Source organism: Pan paniscus, chromosome X (assembly GCF_029289425.2).
Source record: "Pan paniscus chromosome X, NHGRI_mPanPan1-v2.0_pri, whole genome shotgun sequence".
Lineage (NCBI taxonomy): Eukaryota > Metazoa > Chordata > Mammalia > Primates > Hominidae > Pan > Pan paniscus.
The window spans coordinates 102447158-102461091 of record NC_073272.2 but is presented as its reverse complement, the minus strand read 5'-3'; the positions used below and the strand labels follow the sequence as shown (position 1 = coordinate 102461091).

Sequence of the window (13934 nt, the reverse complement as noted above, 5' to 3'; positions counted from 1 at the left end):
GATCACCATACTCCTGCAAGAATGGCCATAATAAAAAAATTAAAAAAAAATAGATGTTGGTATAGATGCAGTGAAAAGGGAACCCTTCTACACTGCTGGTAGGAATGTAAACTAGTACAACCACTATGGAAAACAGTGTGGAGATTCCTTAAAGAACTAAAAGTACAACCACCATTTGATCCAGCAATCCCACTACTGGGTATCTACCCAGAGAAAAATAAGTCATTATACAAAAAAGATACTTGAACCCACACATTTATAGCAGTACAATTTGCAATTGCAAAAATGTGGAACCAACCCAAATGCCCATCAATCAATGAGTGGATAAGGAAACTGTGGTATATATCGATATATATGATGGAATACTACTCAGCCATAAAAAGGAATGAATTAATGGCATTTCCAGCAACCTGTATGGGATTGGAGACTATTATTGTTAGTGAAGTAACTCAGGAATATAAAACCAAACATCATATGTTCTCACTCATAAGTGGCAGCTAAGCTAGGATGCAAAGAATGACACAATGGAATTTGGGGACTCGGGGAAAGGGTAGGAAGGAGGAGAGGGATAAAAGTCTACAAGTCAGGTTCAGTGTATACTGCTCAGGTGATGGGTGCACCAAAATCTCACAAAATACCACTAAAGAACTTACTCATGTAACCAAATACCACCTGTTCCCCAAAAACCTGTGGAAATAAAAAAAAAAAGTAAACAAATAGTATTGTACAAATACAAAATAAATGAAAAGGAAAATAAAATAAAAAAAAGAAAGAAATTCCTTTACCCATGTCACCCTAGAAAGAAAGAAACCAAAAATCATGTGGAACAAAAGGAATGAAAAGACCTCAGGTCACTTTCTGCTGCTACATTTCCAGATACACTCTGTTTCAAATCTTCTATTTTATTACACATAGGTATTTTATCTTGGTACCAGCAATCTTTCTTCTAAGAATCTATCCCAAAAACACAATGAAAAAAGACCAAATGGCATAAACACAAGGCCATTACTGGCAGAACAAATCATAACAACAGGAGACTAGAAATAAAAGAAATGTCCACCAATAAGTGGTTTATTGAATAATCTAAGGTATATCTATATCCTAGAATACTATGCAGCAATAAAAAGCAAGGACTCCTTCTCTATACTGCTATGTATTGATCTCTAGAATATATTCTTAAGCGGAAAAAAATGAGGTGCAGAAATATGTCTGAGCTGTTGCTGTTTATTATGGTAGACACTAGCCACATATGGCTATTTAAATTTAGGTTGATTAAATTTAGATGAAATTAGTAATTCAGTTCTTCAATTACAATCACCACATTTTGGGTGTTCAAGAACCACAGGGACCTAGTGGCTACTGCGGTGAACAGTGTAGACAGAGACTCTTTATCTCTGCAGAAATCATATTGGACTCCACTGAAGTAGAGTAGCCTACTTTTAAACCATAAAATAGGAGAAAATAATGTATTTGCTTATAATTTTAAAATTAGAAGGTCAAAACAAACATTGATAAAAATGATTATGCATAAAGGGATAGAACAGTAGCCCAGGATTAAAGACAATCATGTGTATTATCTCAAAATATAATACATATTTAATGGTTTTAAGCACTGAAAAGGATAAGTAATAATGACCAACCCAATAGTAATGGGCAACTCTAGTACCAAGAATGAGACCTCTAAAACATTTCCCACTAAAAAGAACCAGACTCCTTTGGAAAAAATGTCTGACTCCAGGTCTGGGGTAGGAATGGTACCAGAGGAGTCTAGACCAAACTAAAATACTCAAAACCATGTCAAGAATAAGTTGAGCTAAAGAAGCTTCCATTCACAAAGACAGAAAAATCTGAACATCAATACAAATATTGCAATAGGTTAAAACACATCAGATATAGAAACATCTAGAGCTTATGAAAACACTTTAAAATAATAATAGAATAGAACAAAAGAAAACAAAACAAAATCAACTCACTGCTCCCCTTTGAAGAATCCTAGAACAACCCATTATTTTGAAAGTAGAAATATAACAAAAGAATTAAGCATTCATCTTATTTTCCTATGCATACTATACTAACCTATAGTTGATGAGGGGATGTTTCTTTTATAGAATAATTCAAGCTAATAAATGCCAAAAATAGAATTAGAACATCACCTTGCTACAACTTTTAATGAAATGTGGACTTATACACATTTAGAGGCTGCAAAATACTTGAGGTATAATGCAGATGGGAATTTTTATAATCAATAAATCTAACAACTTTTGAACCTAGTGATCAATCTTAACATCGTAAGAGGAGAGACAACTAGATACAATTAACCTCCTCATGGTATAATGCTTTAGGAATAAACAACACCACAGATTTTTCTGCCAAAAAATCTGAATTGGATCAAGACTCTAAATCTAATACAAATTTAAAGGAAAAGAAGTTGCCAGTGGAATATAATGAACAACACAATAAGGATATAAGTCAGCAAAATCCACAAAGCAAACTCCATAGGGCAAAATATCTTAAGCAAATAAATTGGAATGTGTGATGGTTAATTTTATGTGTCAACTTGACTGAGCAACAAAGGTCCCAGATATTTGGTCAGACATTATTCTGGGCTGGACATGGTGGCTCATGCCTGTAATCCCAGCACTTTGAAAGGCCGAGGTAGGCAGGTCACTTGAGGCCAGGAGTTCAAGACCAGCCGGGCCAACAGCCAAACCCTGTCTCTACTAAAAATACAAAAATTATCCAGGTGTGGTGGCACACGCCTGTAATCCCAGCTACTCAGGTGGCTGAGGCAGGAGAATTGCTTGAACCTGGGAGGTGGAGATTGCAGTGAGCCGAGATGGTGCCACCGCACTCTAGCCTGGGCAACAGAGAGAGATCCTGTCTAAAAAAAAAACAAAAAAAAAAAAAACAAAAAAACAAAAAAAAACCCGTTATTCTTGGTGTGTCTTTGATGGTGTCTCTGGATGAGATTAGCATTCAAATGGGTGAACTGAGTAAAGAAGTTTGCCTTCTCTAATGTGCATGGGCCTCGTCCAATCAATTGAAGATGTAAACAGAACAAAAAGGCTGACCAGGAGGAATTTCTCTGCCTCATTTTCTGAACTGAAACATTGGTCTTTTCCTGCCTTTGGACATGAATTCAAATCACCTTTTCTTGTGTTTCTAGCCAGCAAGCTTTTGGCCTGGAATTTACAACATTAACTCTCCAGATTCTCAGACCTTCAGTTTTGAATAGGAACTATACCACAGGCTCTCCTGGAAATCAAGTTTGCCTACTGCAGATGTTGACAAATCTCAGCCTTCATAATTACATGAGCCAACTACTTATAATAAATCTTTTTCACTATGGTTCAACTTATAATTTTTCAACATTATGGTGGTACAAAAGTGATATCCATTCAGTAGAAACTGTACTTTGAGTACTCATACACCTGTTTTTCACTTTCCGTACAGTATTCAATAAATTACAGAAGATATTCAATACTTTATTATAAAATAGACTTTGTATTGAATGATTTTGCCCAGGTGTAGGATAATGTAAGGGTTCTGAGTGTGTTTAAGGCAAATTAGGTTAAGCTATGATGTTCAGTAGGTTAGGTGTATTAAGTGCATTTTTGACTTATGATATTTTCAACTTAGGATAGGTTTATTGGGATGTAACTCCATAATAAGTCAAGGACCCTCTGTGTGTTTGTGTGTGTGTGTGTACATATGTGTGTGTGTTTGTGTGTGTGTGTATATACATACAAGCATATCTCTTTGTTTTATTGCATTTCACAGATATTGCATGTTTTACAAACAGAAGTTTTATGGCAACCTTGCATCAAGCATGTCTATTAGCACCATTTTTCCAACAGCATGTGCTCATTTTGTGTGTCTGTCATATTTTGGTAATTCTCACAATATTTCAAATTTTTTCATTATTATTGTAATAGCTATTGTGGTGATCTGTGAACAGTGGTCTTTGATTTTACTGTTGTAATTGTTTCGGGGCAGGCACCACAAACTACACCCATCTAAGATGACTAACTTAATTGATAAATGTATGTGCTCTAACTGCTTCACTGACTGGCTGTTTCTCAGTCTCTCTCCCTGTCCTCAGGCCTCCCTATTCCCTGGGACACAACAATATTGAAATTAGGCTATTATATTAACCCTATAATGGCTTTGAATGTTCAGGTGAAAGGACGAGTCCCATGTCTCTCACTTTAAATCAAAAGCTAGAAATGATTACACTGAGTGAGCAAGGCATGTCAAAAGTTGAGACAGGCCAAAAGCTAGGCCTCTTGCACCAAACAGCCAGGTTGTGAACACAAAGTAAATGTTTTTCAAGGAGATTAAAAGTTCTCCTCTAGTGAACACATGAATGAAAGGAATGCAAAACAGCCTTATTGCTGGTAAAGAGAAAGTTTTAGTGACCTGGATAGAAGATCAAATCAGCCACAACATTCCCTTAAGCCAAAGCATAATCCAGAGCAAGGCTCTAACTCTATTCAATTCTATGAAGGCTAAGAAAATGTGAGGAAGCAGCAGAAGAAAAGTGTAGCCAGAAGAAAAGCTGGAGCTAGCAAAGGTTGGTTCGTGAGGTTTAAGGAAAGAACCCATCTCCACAACATGAAAGTGCAAGGTGAAGTAGCATGTGCTCATGTAGAAGCTACAGCAAATTATCCAGAGACATAGGTAAAATAATTGACGAGGGTTGCTATACTAAACAAAATATTTTCAATGTAGAGAAAACAGTTTTATAGTGGAAGAAGATGCCATGTAGAACTTTCATAGCTAGAAAGTAGAAAACAATGCCTGGCTTCAAAGCTTCGAAGGACAGACTAACTCTTTTTTTTAGGGGTTAATAAAGCTGGTGACTTAAAATTGAAGCCAATGTTCAATTACCATTCTGAATATCCGAGGGCCCTTAAAAATTATGCTAAATATACTCTGTCTGCATTCTAGAAATAAAACAACAAGCCTAAATGACAGCACCTCTGTTTACAGCATGGTTTACTGAATACTTTAAGCCCACTATTGAGGCCTACTGCTCGGTGATTCCTCTGGTGGACCCAGGCAAAGTAAATGGAAAAATCTTCTAGAAAGAATTCATTTTAAATGACATTGTGAACATTGTGATTCATAGGAAGAGGTCAAAATATCAACATTAAAAAGAATTTGGAAGAAGTTGATTCCAACCCTCATGGATGACTTTGAGGGGTTCGAGACCTCAGTGGAAGAATAACTGCAGATGTGATGGAAACAGCAAGAGATCTAGAATTAAAGTAGAGCTTGAAGATGTGATGGAATTGCTGCAATCTCATGATCAAACTTGAACAGATAAGGAGTTTTTTCTTCTGGATGAGTAAAGAAAGTGGTTGGTTAAGATGGAATCTACTTCTGTTGAAGATGCAGTGAGCATCACTGAAATGACAACAAAAGGTTTAGAATATTACATAAACTTGATAAAGCAGTGGCAGGGTTTGAAAGATTGACCTTAATTTTGAAATAACTTGAACTCTGGGTAAAACGCTATCAAATAGTATCACATGCTTATGGAAAAATCTTTTGTGAAAGGAAGAGTCAATGGATGCAGCAAACTTCATTGTTGTCTTATCTTAAGAAATTATTAGAACTGTGCCAACTTTCAGCAACCACCACCCTGATCTGTTAGCCATCAACAGCATCAAGGCCCTCTACCAACAAAAAGATAATAATTCACTGAAGGCTCAGATGATTGTTAGCAGTTTTTAGCAATAAAGTCTTTTTAAATTAAGGTAAGTACACTATTTTTATAGACATAATGCTATTTGCATATTTAATAGACTACAGTAGTGTAAACATAACTTTTATATGCAGTGGGAAACCATAAAATTCATGTGACTTGCTTAATATGGTATTTGCTTTATTGCAGTGGTCTGCAACTAAACCTGTAATATCTCTGCAATGTCTCTGTGTGTGTGTGTGTGTATATATATATACACAGATATACATACATACATATATGAGTGTATGTGTATATATGTGTGTGTATATATACACATATATACACACACATATACATATATATGTACACATATATATATGAGTGGTTCTGTTTTGTTGGAGAACTCTGACTAAGTAGAAGGTTGAAAAAAAGGATGGACCTTCTGTGAATTAAAAGGGACTTAACACTTTGGAGAAATTACAATTAAAACCAGTAGGAGATAGTACCACATGCTCACCAGAACAACAAAAATGGAAAAGATGGAAAATATCAAGTGCTGGTGAGGATATGGATTAAGTGAAACTCTCACACACTGCTGGTGGGAATATAGATTGAAAAAAAAAAAAACACTGTAAAAACTGCTTGGTGGTATCTATGGAGCCACACACAGACATACCCTATGACTCAGGAATGCTATTCTTTGGTATATGCCCAAGAGAGATGAAAATATATGTCCATCTATTTGATACAAACAAAAATGTTCATATGATCATTACTCATGATAAGTCAAAAACTGGAAAATACCCAAGTTTTTATAACAGATAACTATATTGTGAAGTATCCAAACAATATAATACTTTACAACAACGAGAATGAATAATCTACAACTACAAACAACAATACATGTTAATCTCACACACATTATGTTGATTGAAGGGAGCCAGACACAAGAGAGTGCATGCTGTATGATTCCAGTAATATTTCTTCTAACCTCCTGATAAAGCTTGAGGAAGGAGAATATCAACAACCTATTTCTTTTTCTTTTAAGTTACTTAGTGTCCTCTTATGTTATGTAGCTTAACCTCAGAGAAGCAAAGCAAGTTTCTTCTGAGCCCTTTAGAAGTGAACAACTGCATATAAGATCAAAAGCTAATACTATGTCTGGTGGACAGACAACTGGGTGTGAGTGATTCAGACGAGAATCATACATGGATGCGCAGTCTGCACAAAATCCCACAGTAGTCAATGAGTCACCATGGTAACCATGCTGGCCAAGGAAAGGTGGAAAAAAAGTAAAGAATAATCACTCTGATTTGGTTCATAAAACGTGCGAAGAATTGAAAGAGACTGACATGACCACATTAACACTCCTTAAGTGTTCCTAACAATAGATACTCACCACAACTTCAGTGATATAAACATATATATATGTGCATGTACATACACTGATATATCCACATGCTCTCTCGCTCTCTCTCACCACCAAAGAACTCATGATTCATCAGGTAAGGAAGAAAAACACAATTCAACTGATTCAATTCTAACCACAAATATAAAATTGGAAGTACTATAACTATTCTTTTATAGATTGATCTTTCTAGAGTTGACCTGTAGATTGTCTTTAGGCCTTTTCTTCTCTTCTTGAGTTGGATGACTCAGTTTTGTTATGATGTCTGTTCTCCCCAAAATGATCTATGCTTTCAATGGAATCCCAGTCAAAATACTAGCATAAATTTTTTTCTAGAAATTAACAAGTTGATATTAAAATTCATGTGGAATTCCCTCAATTTTTGTTTTTCTGATTTAAAGTCTTTTAAAAAATGTAAAACGAGGCTAAAACTGATAGACTGCAAGGAGAAATATTAATACATGAATCAAATTGCTAGGGACACCTTCTAACTAACTGCATAGTTCAACCCCCATCTGGGAGATAAATGGGAATGACTTATACAGTCAGAAAAAATATGTATTTATTACAAGTGCATATTAAGATCAAGTTCTTTCTTCAGTGTGGGTAATTCATTGCTTTCAAAGCAGGCATCACTTAGATGGGTGTCAAGGGCTACTTCAAAGCATACAGTTGCTGATGAAAGGAAATTCCACCCGCTAAACCTCTTCCCCAGTGATGAGATGAAAGTAGCTTCTTTATTTTTAAGCTATTTTGTGAACTTCACAGGAGCTATTCCACCACATGCTTTTGTTCAGGTCCATGAACTCACCATAAGCAGGTGTCATGTCCTACCAGGGATGTAAGTGCTGGTGGTCTCCTAGGATTGTTGCCCTTTAAGTCAGGAGTAGAAGCTTTGGCAGCCATCATGACCCAAATCCTCAGAATCTGCCTCTTTCAGACACCTGATATGAGCTCAGACATCCACATGAAGAGCTGTACAAGGAGAAAGAGAATCCAGCAATCACTGTGCTTTCTTAGAGTAACTATGTGCCTGGCACCATGCTAGGCACTGGGTTAGTGAACAATGACACTGATACAATTGGGTAGTGATCATAACAATTAGAAGGGTCGTCAGTGGGTTTCTCACTAGGACCTTTTTCTTCTCCTTTCCTCGTCTATCTTCTAACAACAAAATTGAAAAGGAATGAGAAGTGACCTCAACTCACACAGGTATTCCTGATTCTGCAATAACCACAGGGCTATGGGCTTGCATTTGTGTTATTACAATCCCGGTTGCAGCAATCCTGTATGTGAGCATTCTTATCCCCATTTTACAGAAGGGGAAGCTGAGGTCAAAGAGAGTCATTACCAGTCTCATCCTCCCATGCCTGGCCTTTATGTGGAAAGTAGCTACAGGACACCCTGGAGCAATACATGACACTCACTGGGGTGAGAAGAGTCCTATATCTCTCTCATTCATCCCAGGGCAGTTCAGCCCCCACCATGGGGCACCCACAACCTCAACTGAGTCCCAAACACCTGAAGGCAGGACCTTGCTCTCATAGCCATATTATTCTAGGTCTTCTGCTCTATTAAAAGATGCAGAAGCCCCATAATGACTTCAGGTTTCCATGGCAACTGTGATGCATTGACTTGTCCTCTATGTCTCACACACCTTTGCATAGTTCCTTTGCCTATAGCTGAAAGCATATAGACCACTTTAGACCACCACCTGCGAAAGCATACTCACTAGAGGAACTAGGCTGGGACCCAGGCAATTGGGGAAACTCTGCCCAGTTTGGTAGAAGAAAGCAGGTCCCTGTGGTCAAAAATTTTATTTGTTTAAAAGTGACAGTAGAGGAGTATCACCAGTATCCAGAGACCCAGGACGTACCCCAGGGCTCTTGGTGATGAGCTAGCCCTCTGAGAGTGAACGTGCAAAACTCATACATCATGCTAAGTAGTTAGTCATCTGTGGCGGAAAACTAGAGAATGTCTATAATCATATTTATGATTAAAATGATCTAAAATACCATAAAATGTCATTTAAGGAATCTCAAATTTATTTCATGGAAGCAGGCCTATAATAATATAATCATTTAGTAGGCAGACATCTAGTCAATTCAATAACACATTGGGTTATCCTGGAAAATTTTTATCCTACATTTTTGATACTTTTTCCATGTGGAGAGACATCCATGAAAAAAAAAAAAAGAAAAAAACAAAAACACATGTAGCCTCTCTACACACTCACTCCTTCTCTATCGCAGGAATGACTTAACCGACTGGTAAGTTTGAAAGGAGAAATGGGTTGTTCACCCCAGGTCCTCTCCCTTCAAAACTCTAAATAGTAAGCCGCCCTTCAGGAGCAATCATCCTGCTCTGTCCTCAGGGATGGGTCTTACAACAGGCCTACAGCTCTACTCCCCTTTCTGTGCCTCACTGGTTCCTCAACTCTTTCTATGGTCTTGCTTTACAATGCTTTTGTGTTTAAAAAGCCCCCAAAATACCTTCCTGCTCTTAGTCTGAACTCTAAACCAACTAAAAAAATCACAAAAAAGTAATAAGCATAATACATTGATTTTATTCCTCATAAAAGTGATATTGGAGAATATGACTTAGATTTACTGTCACATGGGCTTTCTATGAATGAACCCCAGAACTGGACAGATTAGTCCATCCAGCAGTGCTGCATTGGGACAGTCACAAAGGCCAAGGACTGCAATGAACAGTTAACTGCCTGCTGTCTCCTGAAGGAGCCCTGACTATGTGTACCCAAGGAAAGTAATCTCCTTGCCAAGGGCTATCCCTGTAGCAGGAGAAAGTATCTCAGGACATCTTCTTTGAAAAACAGTTCACAAGTGATAGATATCCCTTGTCCCAATAGCATATTCATCAAGCAACCTGCTGAAGATATGATTTTCCATATGGCTTGAGAGTAGCGTGTAGTAGCAGCCTCTGAATTCCTTAAAATGAGTGATTGCAGTGGAAGCTCCTTTTATGGAGGGGGATTTGAATTAGGTTCTAAATTCCAAGAGTGGGTTGAAAATCATATATTGTGAAATTTTCCCTTGAAAAATCCCTTCAAGAAGGAATTGAGGAAATGTTCAGAATTCAATACCCACACATAAACTCATATGCAGATTATGGCAAACTATATAACAAACTCCTACCAAGGCTTTAAGGCTAAGAGAATCTCTACAAATTCCAGTATAATAGATTAGAGAAAAAGAGGGAAAGTTCACCAAATCCACATGTTTTGGATATTCATTTCTACTTAACAAAACGTCCCAAACAATAGCCATTTATTATCTCTCAGGATTTTGTGTGTTCACTAGGCTCCGCTGGATGATTTCTGCTCAATGTGGTATCTGTCATCAGGGACTGCAATCATCTAAATACAGAAAAATGCATCCTGGGACTTCCAAAAAAGCTCACTTACATGGATGACTGATGCTGGCATCTGCTGGGAGCTTAGTAGGGGCTACTGTGTAGAGCACCTTGGTTCAATACAGAGTCTTATATGGGAAGGGTAGAAAGATAAAATAGAGTACATCTAGGTAAATCTGAATGTTTTAGTGTATATAATTTTGTTTATCTGAAGTTCAAATTCAGCTGATCATACTGTTTTGTTTTGTTTTAAATCTGGAAAGTCTAAGGGGTGACCCTGTGAATCTGTAAGTTTAATGACCATCTGATATGATTCTTCCAATGGGAAAGGTCTGGCGAAAACAAGCAGATCAGATTGTCAAAAAACAAAACAAAACAAAACAAAAAAGACAAAAGCTGGTAACACCTGGTGTCTGTGGAACAAAGGGGCAATGAACACTTGGATACACTGCTGGTGCCAAATTGATGTATATATTTTTTGAGGCCCACATTATTACAACTTCATAACTTGAATGGCCTTCAATACAGAAGTCCTATTTCACCAACAAAAGAGTTTCAAATGAGGGTTTAGAAAGGGATCCCAAAGTGATTTTGACCTGCAATTTGGTTAAGGAAGCTTGGGTGAGGGGGCAGGTTAGGAGTCATATGAACTTTTGGCCCCAAAGAGGAAAGATAGCTAATATTTATGAAGCCGATTTTTAGCCAAGCCTAGTGCTACATTCTTCGTGTTAGTAGTTGGAATTAACCCACATAACAGCCCTGCTAGTGAGGTGTTGCTATTCTCTCTCCACAGACGGATGTGACTACAAAGCACATATTCCTTACCAGAGAAGGATGGCAAAGACATTGCTCACCAGGCCTACTGCTAGAGCCAGGAATAGAATCTGTCAGTGTGGGCACCCTGAGGTGCTGGTGGCATTTCCAGCAAGGATCCAAGTTTGGTGCCCCTTCCCCTTGCTTCAGGAATGGTTTGTGGCAGAGCTAGAAGCAGAAGCTTCAGACATGAAGCCAGTATTTCTTCCATCTTTTATGAAAACTTAAGGAAAGGATTGGGCTGCTTATTATCTTGTAGGAAAGGGAGGACCTCTGAGGACACAGAGAAGGGAGAGGAAGAGAGATTTCTCCCAGACAGGAATGATGTCAGAGGTCTACAGGTCCCTCTAGGAGTAGAAACCTGAGAACTGCTCCATATCAAAGCTTGGAGTGGCTCCTGGATGGTCCACCTAGAGTGGGTATTCAGCGTGAGACAGATTTTTCTGTTTGGATCAAAGGATAGATAACAGTGGTAGCATTTTTTTCTTATTTCTTGTATGTTTGATGCTCTGGCATCTGAGGCCTTGCTAACTGGGGAGGGACTACTCTGTCCAGGGTCAGCTAATTCCTAGTCCTAACAAAGAACTCACCTAAGGAGCACACCTTTTATATTCAAACTAACTAATCCAGAGCACCTACACATACACACTCACACCTCCTCTACTGGGCTCTTATACTCCAGGCCAATAGTACCCTCCCCTAATCATACCAGAACCTGATTCTGTCAGAGGCATTTGAACCAGAGAAACTCTATTTTGAATAGGGGCTAAGTAAAATAAGGTTGAGACCTACTGGGCTGTATTCCCAGAAGGTCAAGGCATTCTTAGTCACAGGATGAGATAGGAGGTCATAAAGACTTTGCTGATAAAACGGGTTGCAGTAAAGAAGCCAGCTAAAACCCAACAAAACCAAAATGGCTATGAAAGTGACCTCTGGTTGTCCACACTGCTATTATAATGCATTAGCATGCTAAAAGACACTCCCACAAGCACCATGACAGTTTACAAATGCCATGACAACATCAGGAAGTTACCCTATATGGTATAAAATGAGGAGAAACCTTCAGTTCTGGGAACTGCCCACACCTTTCCCGGAAAACTCATGAATAATCCACCCCCATGTTTAGCATATAATCAAGAAATATCCATAAAAATGGGCAACCAGCAGCCCTCGGGGCTGCTCTACCTATGGAGTAGCCATTTTTTTATTCTTTTACTTTCTAAATAAACTTGCTTTCACTTTACTCTATGGACTTGCCCCAAATTCTTTCCTGAGTGAGATCCAACAACCTTCTCTTGGGGTCTGGATCAGAACCTCTTTCCAGTAACAATTCCAGACAACTTAGGACAGCCCCTGCACCACAGAACCTACTGAAATTATTCCGAGTAGTCAGTCCTAAGCCTAATTATCCTGCCTTGTCTGTCATTTACCACGGAAAACCACAATAAAGGCTTTTGCCACGTTTACCTCCTGCCTAAATTGGTGGACTCTGAGTGGACTTATGTGGAATGGAGAGCGCCTCCTCTTGGGAACTTTGAGTAATAAACTATCTCCTTAATGGCAGTTGTCTCCTGATCCCTTGGCCTCACTATCCTAAATAGTAAAACCTACATTGTAAAACAGTGCCTCAGGAAGAGGGGACTTAAAGGCTCTGAGTCAGCAAAGAAAATGGGCAGCTTCCTGAGTCATGTGGACAGATGAGTGATGACTGCCAGAGCTCTTCCTGCTATATCAGGAGGCTAAATTCCCACAAGTGTAACTGTTTCCTCAAAAAGCATGAAAATTTAACATTGCTGTACTGTCTAATTGAACTGTACAATCCTTTTATTAATATGTATCCCAACCAACTATGAGAAGAGAGCACCTGCTTTTACAGATCTGAACAAATAAGTTTCATAAGACTTTTTTTTTTTTTAATTATACTTTAAGTTTTTAAATATTTCCTGCTGATCTGATATCCTGGCGTTATAATGTTAGATTCCTTTTCATTTTTTTATCACATTTTTAAATAAATGACATAGTTTACATTTATGCCTCAGAATATATCATAGAATAATTATTGAGTTTAGAAATAAACCCTGATGACTGATAGTGTGTGTTTACACTACATCCCATTTAAATGGAAAATGTAGGTGAAAAGAACTTCATACACTAATGGGGAAGAACAAATTGGTACAACGTCTTTGCAGAGACATTTGTCAACATCTATGAGAAAACAAAATGAGGCCCCCATCAGCTGCTACTCTCTTAATCACGGACTATAGAGAGAAACACGCATGTTGCACCAGAAAAGGTATACAAGCATGGTCACAACAACATGTCTAGTCATATCAAAACAATCCCAAAGTCATCTTATTAGAGAAATCTCAGAAACATTATCTTCAGAGAATGAAAAGCTGGATAACAGCACTAACTTAGCTAAAAGTATGGAAACAATTGTATGCCTTGTGTAATTCTCTCACAAGAAGTCTGTGAGGAAGGCATCATTATTTCCAGTTTACAGATTACCAACTCAGACTCACTGATGGAAAATCAATTTTGCAGAGGCATCTAGTAATGATGAGGAGTGGGGATGTAACTCTTACTCTCCTCAAAGGACAACATATGATTTCCTTTTAGAGATGATGACCATCTAGGACTTAAACACTT

General features: G+C 38.0%; 1 protein-coding gene across 30 annotated transcripts in view; it reads right to left on the bottom strand.

Annotated features, from left to right (window-relative positions):
- LOC100986445 (ras-related protein Rab-40A-like) overlaps positions 1-13934 on the bottom strand; it is a 221663-nt gene that overhangs the window by 88005 nt on the left and 119724 nt on the right. For all 30 annotated transcript variants that reach the window (XR_010111264.1, XR_010111278.1, XR_010111283.1 and 27 more), the window contains one exon: positions 7912-8075. The gene's annotated coding sequence lies outside the window, so the exon portion shown is untranslated. The remainder of the gene's footprint in view (positions 1-7911; positions 8076-13934) is intronic.